General features: G+C 39.7%; 1 protein-coding gene across 1 annotated transcript in view; it reads left to right on the top strand.

Moving 5' to 3' along the window:
• The window catches only part of trim71 (tripartite motif containing 71, E3 ubiquitin protein ligase), a 114,335-nt gene that overhangs the window by 92,107 nt on the left and 8,858 nt on the right, over positions 1-13,370 (top strand). The gene's annotated exons all lie outside the window — the stretch shown is intronic.

The following is a 13,370-nucleotide window of genomic DNA, read 5'->3' as shown; positions in this document are numbered from 1 at the left end:
AACAATTCAGACACTGGTGAAAAAGTGGCACAGCAATGTTTCTATTGCCAAAGTGATGGAATCAGGTAGCCCTCTCTTCTGTACCCCAGAGGTAGTTGTTTATATTATAGATTGTATAGAAAGAAGAACTCTGTTTGATGCAGCGAGTGTCACAACAGACAGGGCAAGTTCTGTTTTGATGAAAGTGTTACATTGCACGGAACTTTGCATTGTTACCGGTGGAAGCCATTTTCAGTACAGCAGCATTCTTTAATAACAATCACGAATAGTAATCAAATCGCTCTATTATAATAAAAAAATCTTGGGACGAGACGCGACTTTTTGAAGAGACTTTTATGTATGAAGTCCTTGCGAGACGGAGAATTTCACCATGAGATTCTTTCAAGTCACGCCATACTTACAACCTTTAAGCAAGTCCTGCGAGACGGCGACTTACAACCATTTTCACAGAAGACCACGGTCATCTAACCTCTCAGTCGTGTGAATGCTTTTGTCAGACACACTTCCTGCGCCCTCCGCTCTTAGAAATTTTATCAGGACAATAATTTTATACGTTCTAGATGACACATCAACGACTAAGTGATGGAGAGAAAAGAATGAAAAAAAGAATAATAATACTCTTAAGTGCAAATTCTGAAAATAAAGAAAATAATAATCAGCCCGGATCAAGTGGAATTGAAAACCTTGCAGGTGCATTCGGGTTCAGAAATAAAAGACTAAGAGTAAAAGACAAAGTATAACTTCATAAAGATGTTCAAAAACGTTGGTGCAATACACATGCAGAGCAAGTTAAAGAATATGAAAGTAGTAAAATTCAAAAGTATCAAAAAAAAAGATAGTGAAGATTGCATTAGCACTAACAAACAGAAATTAATACTCTGTGAAATAAGGGAAAGCAATAATCATCCCGGACCAGGTGGAATTGAAAACCTAGTAGGTCCAAGCAAGGTCAGAAATAAAAGAACAAAGAGTATAAGACAAAGTAGAACGTCGTAAAGAGGTTCAAAAACGTTGGGGCGAAACACAAGCAGAGCAGGTTAGAGATTATGAAAGTAGTAAAATTCAAAAGCATCAAAAAATAATAGTAAAGATTGCTTTAGCGCTAACAAACAGAAATTATCACTTGATTAAATAACGGAACAGCGTATAGAGATAGAATATATGGACATAGGTGATATGACAGAAGTATGTAGATATTGTAAGGCTTTAACTCTTTTAGGGCGGATGTCGACTTTTGTCGACAGGAGGGGTTGAAGACGAATGTCGACAAAAGTCGACATCCAGGGATAGGGGGCGACAATCAGCTGTTAATGGCGACAAATCTCACTGTCACGTCACAGGCATTCTCTCTGTGCTTGGAGGAATGCTAGACTCGTTGACTCGGCAAATAAACATTGCGTGTGCGTGAGTTGCGAAATGTAAACAGGCAAGATGGCACCGACATGTGAAAAGGCAGCGAAGCAAGTGCAGAAAAGAAAACACTCGCATTATGCGCATTTGCGCATTATCGCGGAGTCGGACTCTTGATTTTTCAGAATCGGACTTTATTGGCAGTGATTAGGAGATCGAGCAAGAGAGTTAGAAGCAGGCATCAGCTGATCAGACACCAGCCGATGCCGCGCCAGCGGATCTGCTGCCAGTTGAGTGCCTTCGCGCAGCCAATGCATCTACGGCAAGGTTCGCATGGGATAAATACACAGACATTGATCCGTTGAGAGCCGATCTGGCTACCGGAGTTTACAAGACAGCATGGCTTGCTGTTGGACACGACAGATCACCAGCTGCTGTACTTCAGGCTGCTCTCTCCTGATGCTGCTTTTCAGCTACTGTCAGACGAGACAAACAGGTAGGCAGAGATTTTTTTTGAATCGCGGGCTGCGTTTGCATCGCATTCTCGTTTTTCAAAGTGGAAACCCACAACGAAAGACGAGATGAAGCGCGCTGTGGCATTACAAATAGAGATGGGACAGAATTGGTGATATAACTTCAGGGAGCATTGGTCCAAATGTGTTTTGTCCCCTGGTGACTTAGGTACGTGCTGCTGCAAAGTTTTATTCACTTCTGTAATAAACAGAAGCAAATCCCATGGGGTGAGCCAGGCTATAATGCCATACATAAAGTTCATAAAGTTTCAGAAGATGAAAAGAGGTGACAATACGGTTTTCATGCAGGCAGAAAACTTGGTGGCAGTGGCATGGCATGATGGCAAATGGGTGACTTGTCTCTCTACAGTACACACTACCAATATATGTTAGAAAGTGCAGCAACAGACAATTGAAAAATAGGCACCAAAGCAACACGTATTGTAAGGAGTGCAATGTGGCAATGACTGAAATTGGCTGCTTTGAGCGAGATCAGACTTTGCTGTGTAAAATGTATGTGATATGTATGTGAAATCATAGAGTATGCAGGCTCATACAACATGCAAGACAGTAACATTTGTCAAAAGTAAACATTTTTTGTTGATTTGATATGTTAAACAATTGCTTTGTGTTCTTTTTTTAAAAAATGTTAGTTTTTGGAAAAATATTCAGCCCTGGGAGAAAAGAAACAAAAAAAAAATTAGCCCTAAAAGAGTTAAAGTTTAAGTTGCAGAGTTGTAGAATATCTAATTTGTATTGCCATCAGGGAAAAGTAGTGTTTCTTCCCAATGAAGAGGCCTATCCGTGAGAATTTAAAAGATTTGCTGTTTGGTGAAAGTGAAATCCACATACGCAAGCTGCAGAGACGTGAAGTGGCTGGCGCATAGCGCAGGCCGGGATTAGAGAGTGAAGCCAGCAGGGGGCAAATCCCCCTAGTAATAAAAGAACTTTTAAATTGTAGCATAACATTTGTTGTTGTTTTTCTTAACATTTACAGCAAGCCTATGGTAGGTGCCTCACCCTGTGCAATTGAAGAAACCTCAGATGTATTTCCAGATAACTCTAGTACTAGGGTGTTGTACCGTGTTAGCCATTATGAATGTAGAGAAAAGCCAAGCAAAATGACCCCTTTTATTGGCTAACTAAAAAGATTACAATATGCAAGCTTTCAAGGCAACTCAGGCCCCTTCTTCAGGCAAGATAACTCTCAAAGTTGCTTTGTACCATTTTAAATACATTTCAAGGTATCTTAAGATAACTTCCTTTGGCGGTCTCTAAAATGAATATATTTATAGGTATCTTGTAATAGAGAAAAGATCCCATGGGAATATAAGAAACTTTGCATGAAGTAATTTTGAGATGTTTTGAAATGAATTTCAGATATTTTAAAATGCATACCAAGTGAATCTGAAATGCCTCAAATTTATTTCAGATACTCTGAAATGAGTTTCACATATCTAAAAAAAAAAAAAAAAGGGTAAACTGCATGTTAAGATATTTGAAATTCATTTTGAGGTATCTGTAAATGTTCAAACTATGTTTTATGGCAAGCTATTTTGAGACAAAACTAGAGGTAATGAAGAACAGATCAATGCAAGGAACCATGTGTCAGAATAAAAGTTCTAAACTGGCCCTGAGCAACGACGAAATGCCAGTGGAGAGAGTGAAACAGAAGAAGAGTGAGAGTCTAGTGATATAAAAAGGGTAACCTATGCCTTCTAAAACTGGTTTAATTGATTCCAGAGGCATAGTGCAGACGCAGACAGACAAGCTTTGCAATAGCATAATCCTACTCAAAAAAGGAATGTACACAAAGGCCATAAAAATCAACCTGTATTTAAAAGTATTCTCCAATTCAAAGCGATTATGACCAAATGTTTAAAACTAAGAGGTGACTGTCCTAAGGTGATAATCTGAGAGAATTACTGTGATGGTATTTATTTTTAAAAGTACTTGTGATTTAATGAGAAAATCGTAAAGGTCATTAGTCTAAACATTTACACTTGCTTGTTCTTTATGTTTGAGAGAGGGGAGAATTGTGTTAAAATATTTGAACTGCTGTATACATAAGTTACTTTGTGGTACCTAACTGCAACAACAACATTTATTTCTATAGCATGTTTTCATACAAATGATGTAGCTCAAAGTGCTTTACATGACGAAGAAAGAGAAAAAAGACAAAATAAATAAGAAAATATAACTGCATAATTCTGTATGAAAGTATCTTAAAAATGTGATACAACAACATTTATTTATATTGCACATTTTCATACAAATAATGTAGCTCAAAGTGATTTACTTGATGAAAAAAAGACAAAGTAAGAATTAAAATAAGACAACACTAATTAACATAGAATAAAAGTAAGGGTCTGCGGTGGGTTGGCACCCTGCCCGGGATTGGTTCCTGCCTTGTACCCTGTGTTGGCTGGGATTGGCTCCAGCAGACCCCCCGTGACCCTGTGTTCGGATTCAGCGGGTTGGAAAATGGATGGATGGATAAAAGTAAGGGTCCGATGGCCAGGGAGGACAGAAAAAAACAAAAATCCAGATGGCTGGAGAAAAAAAATAAAATCTGCAGGGGTTCAGAGGCCACGAGACCACCCAGCCCCCTCTGGGCATTCTACCTCACATAATTGATCAGTCCTCTTTGTATTTTAAGGTTCTCATGGAAGGACTTGATGATGACGGTCGTGTAGACTTCTGGCTTTTAATCCATCAATGTAGGAACATCACGGTGCTTTGATCAGGTGGTGCAGGTCGCTACCACAGAAAACCGGGAAAAGAAACAGCAGAAAGAGTAGGGGCTAGTACGGATTTTAGAGCCACCATGAATAGTTATGATAATTAATTGAATATACAGAGTATCAGGATTAAACTAAATTGAAGTTATGACACTGCACTCTATGTGGGAGAAACTGGACAAACACTCCGCCAGAGAATGAATTTACACAGGTTCCACATTAAACATGGCAACACAGATGTTCCTGTAGCGGCCCACTTCAACAGCAATGGACACTGTGAGAGGGACTTTAAAGTCACAGTGCTTATGGGCAACTTCAGAACACAGCAAGAGAGAAAAGAATGGGAAGTTAAACTCATGCTAAAATTTAATACAGTAATCCCTCACTACTTCGCGGTTCACTTTTCGCGGATTCACGACTTCGCGGGTTTTTAAATACAAGTGATTGCCCGCCAATCGCGGAAGTTATGTTCCAGACCCATCAGCAACAGGAGAAAATCCGTGATATAGAAAGACCATATAAATAAACATTTTTATAGTTTAAGCCTTAAAATACCCATCCCACATGCTTTAAACACATGTAAACTTAAAAAACACACTTTGTTAACACACATGATATGTGGATGTCGGGCTAAAGATATGAATAACATCTCACTATTATAAAACATTTTAACTTCACGCAAGACAAGACAGTGAGACAGGAAAATAGGTGCTGTACAGGCTTTTAAATTATTGACTTCAGAGCGACAAGCAGCACAAAGCCAGCACAAAGTCCACTTCTCCTTAGCGTTCATTCAGCTCCCCACCCCCTTGACAATGCGAAGTGGCAGGAGTGTACTGCGCCTCCGGGGAGGGGGGTTTGAGCGAACGTGCGTTTAGCCCTCACACACCCCCACTCCTCCTCCTCCTTCCGAACGCGCAGAGCGACAAGCAGGCATTTTGGCAGAAGCAGCACAAAGTCCATTTCTGCTCAGTGTGAGTTCAGCTGCCCCCTTCACAAAGCGAGTGCAGACACATTGACGTCTGATCGCTGCGTGCAGTGTGCAGTGTTGGTCTGCGGTGTTTAAGAATGTAGAAAGTGTTTAAGAGCATAGGAAGTGTTTATAAGAGTGTGGGAAAGGTTAACAAGAGAGTGAGAAAGGTTTATAAGAGTGTGGGAAGGGTTTATAAAGCCTTAAAATATGTATAAATAATAAAATAAATATAGGTCGCTACTTCGCGGATTTTCACCTATCGCGGGGGGCTCTGGAACGTAACCCCCGCGATAGGTGAGGGATGACTGTACATTACAACATGGATTGAATAGAGACAAGAGTTTTATGGCCAGATATGAGGATTGTTTACATCTCTCAGAATGACAGACAACCTGTCTACAGACCCACATTATTTTGAAAAAACTCATTACAAACTTCAAAAGACTTTGTTGGACAGTTATCCAGAGATCTTGGCAATACATTGTTCTTTTCTCTCTTGTTAAATTAACCCTAACCTGAATGAATCTATTAATTTTTTACATTTAAAATTTCTCATTTAAAGATTTTTACCAATGTTATTTCTTGTCCTAGAGTGTGTATATAAACATAGGGAACTTCAGTCTCTGTATTACATCTTGCCTGAAGAAGGGGCCTGAGTTGCCTCGAAAGCTTGCATATTGTAATCTTTTTAGTTAGCCAATAAAAGTTGTCATTTTGCTTGGCTTTTCTCTATATTGAAGTTAAGAGAAAGCCATATTCAAGTAATGTGTTTTTAGTAGTTTTTTAAAGTGCTCCATTGTGTTAGCCTGGCGAATTCCTATTGGCAGGCTATTCCAGATTTTAGGTGCATAACAGCAGAAGGCCATCCGCCTCACCACTTCTTTTAAGTTTAGCTCTTGGAATTCTAAGCAGACACTCATTTGAGGATCTGAGGTTACGATTTGTATTATAAGATGTCAGACATTCCGATATATAAGATGGAGCAGATTATTTAAGGCTTTATAAACCTTAAGCAGTATTTTAAAGTCAATCCTGAATGACACAGGTAACCAGTGTAGTGACATCAAAACTGGAGAAATGTGCTCGGATTTTCTTTTCCTAGTTAGGATTCTAACAGCTGCATTCTGCACTCGTTGCAAACGATTGATGTCTTTTTTTTGGGTGGTCCTGAGAGGAGTGCGTTACAGTAATCTAGTCGACTAAAAACAAAAGCGTGAACTAATTTCTCTGCATCTTTCAATGATATAAGAGGTCTAACTTTTGCTATGTTAAGTGAAAAAATGCTGTCCTAGTGATCTGATTAATATGCAATTTAAAATTCAGGTTACAGGTGATAAAATGTTTACCCGGGTAGTATACGTATAATGCCTGTCACACAAAAGACTGTGGCTATCTTTACATGGCTTCTGGAGGAGTGGTCCTGCCAAATCTACAGAGTGCTTTGAAACTGGTTGTCAAGTCTCCTGAAAGCTTGTTAGGCTATTGGCACAAAGATTACATTAAGGTTTAATATTGTCTCAGATTTGACCTCCGAAAAGATTTGACCTTTTCAGGGTGCCTTATTTTGTAGCCATATATCTACAGTGTGAGTTGTGAATAATATATTTTATCTCTTGGGTTATTTCAGACAGAGAACCTGGGAAAATCCTGGGCTCATTCAAATATGCCGTGAATGCTCTCTGGTTATTTGCCATGTTGATAGTAATTTCATGTCATTCGCAGGTAAGGGAATGTACATGTAATGTAGGCATTCTGAAAGTATTTTTATGGTGAAAAGAAAATACTCCTAGCTGCAGTCTTTAGGTGCTCTTTTCATTCTCTTCACCTTTTTATTTTTACATAATGCTCCTGAACATTCTGCATACTTTGAATGGATAACTGCAGAGAGCAGGAAGGATCAGAAGATCCTCAACCTTATTTACACGAAATGATCAGGGGCCGGACACTTACTAATTATGATCCTGAATTGGAAAATCAGGATAGAAAATGAGCAGATGTGTGAATTATTCAGACTACAAGGGGGCTCCGCCCCCTGCTCGCTTCGCTCGCCTACCCCTGGCGTTGGGTATCCTGAAATACATTAGTCGAGCTCGTTCGTTTTGGAGCTGTGCCCGCTTTGCTTGCGGCATTTCAGACGTGCGTTGTAGGCGCCTGCGTTCATTGATTTTATCCAGGCGGGCTTGTGTTTGTATATCCGTCAGTCGAGGTCGTTCGTTTTGAACCCGTGCCTGCTTTGCTTCCGCAGTTTCAGACACGCGTTGTAGGCGCCTGCGTTCATTGATCTTATCCAGGTGGACTCGTGTGTGTATCGTTGAGCTGTATTGTGTTTGAATTTGGTGTAAAGCGTTCAGCGGTTTATACAATCCCAAGCAGCACATTATTCCTAACTTCACTCCGCAGTAGTGCCACCCACAATATGGTGGTGACGCCTGTGCCTTCCATACTATCTCGGGTTTCACTATGCTGTGTAGTGTGGACGTTTGCGGCATCCGTACTCTCTCTGGTTTGACTTTGGGCGTGGCGCCGACTCCTGCTGTGTTTGTTTGTTCTGTGGCCGTTCTCTGGGGCCGTGTGTTAGTTGAGCTGTATTGTGTTTGAATTTGGTGTAAAGCGTTCAGCGGTTTATACAATCCCAAGCAGCACATTATTCCTAACTTCACTCCGCAGTAGTGCCACTCACAATATGGTGGTGACGCCTGCGCCTTCCGTACTATCTCGGGTTTACGTTAGTTGAGCTCTTTCGTTTTTGTGGCTGTGGTGTTTTAGACGTGCGTTGTAGGCGCCTGCACCTTCCATACTATCTCGGGTTTACGTTAGTTGAGCTCTTTCGTTTTTGTGGCTGTGGTGTTTTAGACGTGCGTTGTAGGCGCCTGCACCTTCCTTACTATGTCGGGTCTGACTATGCCGTGTAGTGTGGGCGTGTACGCTTCCGTACTCCTCCATCTGGTCTCGTGCCTGTGTGTTCGGCGCCTGCGCACTCTGTCTCCTGGGTCCATCGCCGTGTACCTGCGTTGGTGCCTTCTGGTTTAGCGAGAGACCTGCGTCTGTGCCTTCCGGTTTACCATTCTCGGTTAGTAATATGGATATACAGACTTTCATTTATCACGGGCTGAGTCTCTTGAGATTGATTATTTCAATTTTGCAAGCCAATATCTCTGCAGCATTTTTGTTTTAACTATAGTGTCATTTTTTTTATATTCCCCAGTACCTAAATTTGCTTTCATGTTATATCAGCTATTTTATTTCAACAATGTTATGCTGTTGTATTCCTATTGGAAAATAAGGCCACCATTATTCCTATCCCTGTCCACCCGGTAGGCATATTTAGAAACGGAGCATACAATATCTTCCAGCGTAAGTTACAATAGTCTGCTGCAGTGTCAGAGAGAAGGGAGCAGCACATGAACTGATTAGCCACATTTTCTGCAGGTCACTCATGGTTTCCCAGTGGTGCCCAGCCTAATGCAGAATTCAAGTCAGAGATGGTTACTCAATTGGAACCTTACAGCTCACCTCAGTAGCCTCTCTGTAGTATAACTGTCTGGAAATGAAATGAGAAACAAAAGGCATGAATTTGAACTTCACTCCACAAATGTAGCATCTCATGCTTTACTGTTGTAACCAAAATTCTAACAACAGAATAATTCTTATTATACGTATATGTAGACACCTTTATCTAAAGCAACTTGCAAAACACATGTATAGCAACGTTTTTTGTACAAACACTACTCGTAATCGTATATGTTTTGGCTATATCATAATTACTGGCATTTCAGTATTCACAATTAAGTGAAAAAAAAAAAAACTGACCATTTTTGTAATAGTTAGATTTGGTGTTATGTGTGTGTTCTGTGTGGAGACTATATATTCTCCAAATGTACGTATGGATTTCCCCAGCTCAAAGAACTGAATGGTGTCTCATAAATATAAAGGGGACTGTGTGTGAATGTGTTTGCACACCTTTTAGGTACCTTTGCATATAATGTGCAACACATTTGTTGTTATATCCATGTCTGTCTGTCCACATGAAACCGCTTGGCCCCCAGTGGACCAAGTTTGTTAATATGTGGCACACTTATTCTTCAAGGAAATTTGTTGAGACAGTTGATTTTTTTCATTGCAATATCTCGGAACAGTTTGCTCTTATACAAAGTTTTGAAATGTCAGAATCTCTCGATGAAAAGCATTGACATAGCTACAGACTTGTCTATCTTAAAACATCCCATATCCACTACTGATGGCAAACAGATCCCCGGTACAAGTTAATGAAACACCAGCAGGTTGCATGCACAGGTAGAACCTTACTTGCTGTTATTGGCTGGTTGCTGGACAGCCAGTGAGTCCAGGATCTTCATGTCCAGCTGGACGCGTGCCAAAACCTTTCCATCAACAAGTTATTTTGCTTTGTACCACTGCCCTGGGAGAATAACTAACCCCCGGGTTGTCACATAATTAGAAAACTGCTGGAGCAAAGCAGTTAAATATCCAAAATCTATCGGGCAAAGTGACCAATGCTCGTCCTTTTATTTGACCCCTTACCACATGTCTCAGCTCAGCATTAAATTACAAGCCATATCACAAAATAAAGAAGAGGCAAAAAAATTACACACACATATTTTACATATAGACAAAAAAAAAAAACAAATGAAACAAGTACATAGCAATCAAAACCACCTTCCCCTGTTTAGGAGCAAGATGTTTATGATTAGGAGAAACCAGTTTGTCCATATAGGTTAACTGTCTTTACTGTTTTATGGCAAAGAGAAAGCCTACCGGAATACGCCGGCCATTGAGCCGATATCAAAAAAGTTCAATCCTACCGGTCCAAAGAATCGTCACCGAAACCATGGAATAAAGAGTCCGCCTTCAGACATGCGTCTCCTTTGAGTCGTTGCGTGAACAAAAAAAAACTTTTTCCAGCAGGTATTTTTCTTGGCACTATCTCGTCGCTCCACCACAAGATGTCTCTCTTCAGCACCAACCGTCCTGACCATGTTACGACGTCCCCCTTAAAGGTGTATTTACAGTGTCCACTTTCCATGCAATGCACCGTACGGAGCAGCAAACTGCCAACGGAACAATAGCACATGTGGCACCCGCTACAGCTTTATGAAGTCTTCCTAGCAGCTTGAGCACAAATGGAAGTGAAACAGTGCACCAGTATTTCACTCTTCCCAATGCTTTTAAGCCAGTGTTTCTCATGGACCAGCACCAGTCCGTGAAAAGGCAGGTATGACAAGTATATTAATGCTGTCACTGCCTACTGCTGGTCTGCAAAAAGCTAGCTATGAGTTGTCATCGGTCCACATAGCTCCACCACTAGTAAACCTGGAAGCAACCAACTCCTTTATTGTTAATTGATTGAGCCACTCAACACCCCACAGGACTCCCCTGCTCTTCACTTGAACTTTAATCAATCAAGCTGCTCGAAACTCCTTATAGATGCCCCAGTCCACAAAGATATTCTCTAACTAAAAATGGTCCACTTGTCAAAAAGGTTGCAAACCACTGTAAATTAAATGATCTTCCTAACCGTAAAAGTATGAAATACAAGCAAGTGGGAGTGATCCTTTTGATGAATTAGTCTTGCCTAGGTCTTTTTTAAAACTATTTGACCAGTTCCTTTCAGTGAGCCTCAGGCTCCTGCAACACTGAAATGGATTGAGAAGGTCCTAGAACCTACCTGCCGACCTCCGTGCCTTCACAGCCCTCATAAACACCAGAATAATATGCCATGCGTACACTTTCTAACTTGTTGAGGGAATGGTGTCCCCCACCTTTTGGGGAAATTCCTGTTGTTCTCTTCTGTTTCAGGATTTATTGGTTTTCAGTACACTGCAATCTGTTAATCAGAGGCAGATTCCAGATTCCTAGATTTAAATGAATTCCTAAATTGTTAGTTCTTTTCTAATGCTTCTTATCTGATGTAAAATTCTTTTGCAAGTATGTGTTTGCTTTACAGGGTTAGCTGTGTTTAAGATCTCTTATTGACAGAAAAGTGCATTTCTTTAAGTTAAAAAGAACAGTTCTGCAGAGTAGAATTTGTTCTTCAGAGGATCAAATGATTACTGAGCAGACCCACTTTGTTGAAACTGACCCACTTTTTAAAGCTCTTCGTATAAACTACGTGACATATGATAGCAGATGTATAAAAAGAAGAATAATCAACTATTTTATATTGTAAATGTATTATGAAGCTATATAGTTGTAGTCTGTGTATAGTAGTTTGTGAATTTCCCCCTGGGATTAATAAAGTATCTATCTATCTATCTATCTATCTATCTATCTATCTATCTATCTATCTATCTATCTATCTATCTATCTATCTATCTATCTATCTATCTATCTATCTATCTATCTATCTATCTATCTATCTATCTATCTATCTATCTATCTATCTATCTATCTATCTATCTATCTATCTATCTATCTATCTATCTATCTATCTATCTATCTATCTATCTATCTACAAGCAAAGAGTTAGTCTCTGATTTAGTCTGATTTGTAAATTTGTTGCAGTTAACATGTGATGGTACTCAACTGTAATTGGATGGTTTATGACAGTCTTGTTTATTTATAAGGTTAAAGATATTTTATTTATTCTTTATATATTATAACTTTGAGTGAGCATCCAACAGGTTTAGAAAAAGATTATTTCATGTTAATGCCATGTCAGTTTCCCTGAAGAGCTCCTTTGGGTCTGTTTAGTGAGCAAGGAATCAAACTCTGATCCACTCAGGTACAGGATAACAAACAAGACAGTGGGCAATAAAAAAACTTGTTCTTGAATTGCAATTTCATTAATATTTTTAAATATTACTAGGGGGCTGTGCCCCCTGCTCATTTCACTTGGCAACCCCCAGCGCCCCAGCCACTTCGTGTCTCTGCCACTCGCGTATGTGGATTTCACTTTCACCAAACAACAAATCTTTTAATTCTCACGGATACGCCTCTTCACTAGGAAGAAACACTACTTTTCCCTGATGGCAACACGAATTAGACGATCTACAAGTCTCTGAGTTAAAGTTTAAAGCTGAACAATATCTACATACTTATGTCCTATCACCTGTGTCCATATATTTGATCTCTTTTTGCTGTTCTGTTATGTCACCAAGTAATAATTTCCATTTGTTAGCGCTAATGCGATCTTTACTATCAGTTTTTTGAGACTTTCGAATTTTAGTACAGTGGTACCTTGGTATACGTCCACTTTGGAATAAGTCCAACTTGGTATACGTCCTGTTTAGACGCGAAAAATTTTGCTTGGTATACAACCTTTGTTTGAAATACGACTCGCGGACTAGCACACCGCGCGCTACCCTTGTTTACTTCTCTCGAGAGAAAGCCACGACTGCCCATGAGCGTCAGTACACCAGTTGCTAGCATTTAGTGAACAACCCGCACTATAACTCTCTGTGAATTTTCACGTGATTTTTCGCATAAATTTGAATTGATTATTGAAAAGTATGAAGGTGGCATGCGTATCTGAGACTTGGCTGCTGCATACCATATGCCGAGAATGACGGTATCTACGTTTGTGAAAAAACGGACATTATTAAAAAGTAAAGTGAGGTTACATTTTCATTTGTTTCATCTGCTTTTGTATTTATGTATATTAGTATTAAGCACTGTGTAAATTATTTTATACAACCCCATCAATGTATATATAATATGCCAATAACAATAGGATTTTTTTTCATGGGAACGGATTAATCATTTTCTCTTTATTTCTTATGGGAAAAATTTGTTTGGTATACGTCCTGTTTGGATCTGGAACGGATTAAGGATGTGTAC

The sequence above is a fragment of the Erpetoichthys calabaricus genome, chromosome 13, assembly GCF_900747795.2.
Source record: "Erpetoichthys calabaricus chromosome 13, fErpCal1.3, whole genome shotgun sequence".
Lineage (NCBI taxonomy): Eukaryota > Metazoa > Chordata > Cladistia > Polypteriformes > Polypteridae > Erpetoichthys > Erpetoichthys calabaricus.
Note: the sequence above shows the minus strand (reverse complement) of the source record. Positions and strands in the feature narration are given on the sequence as shown.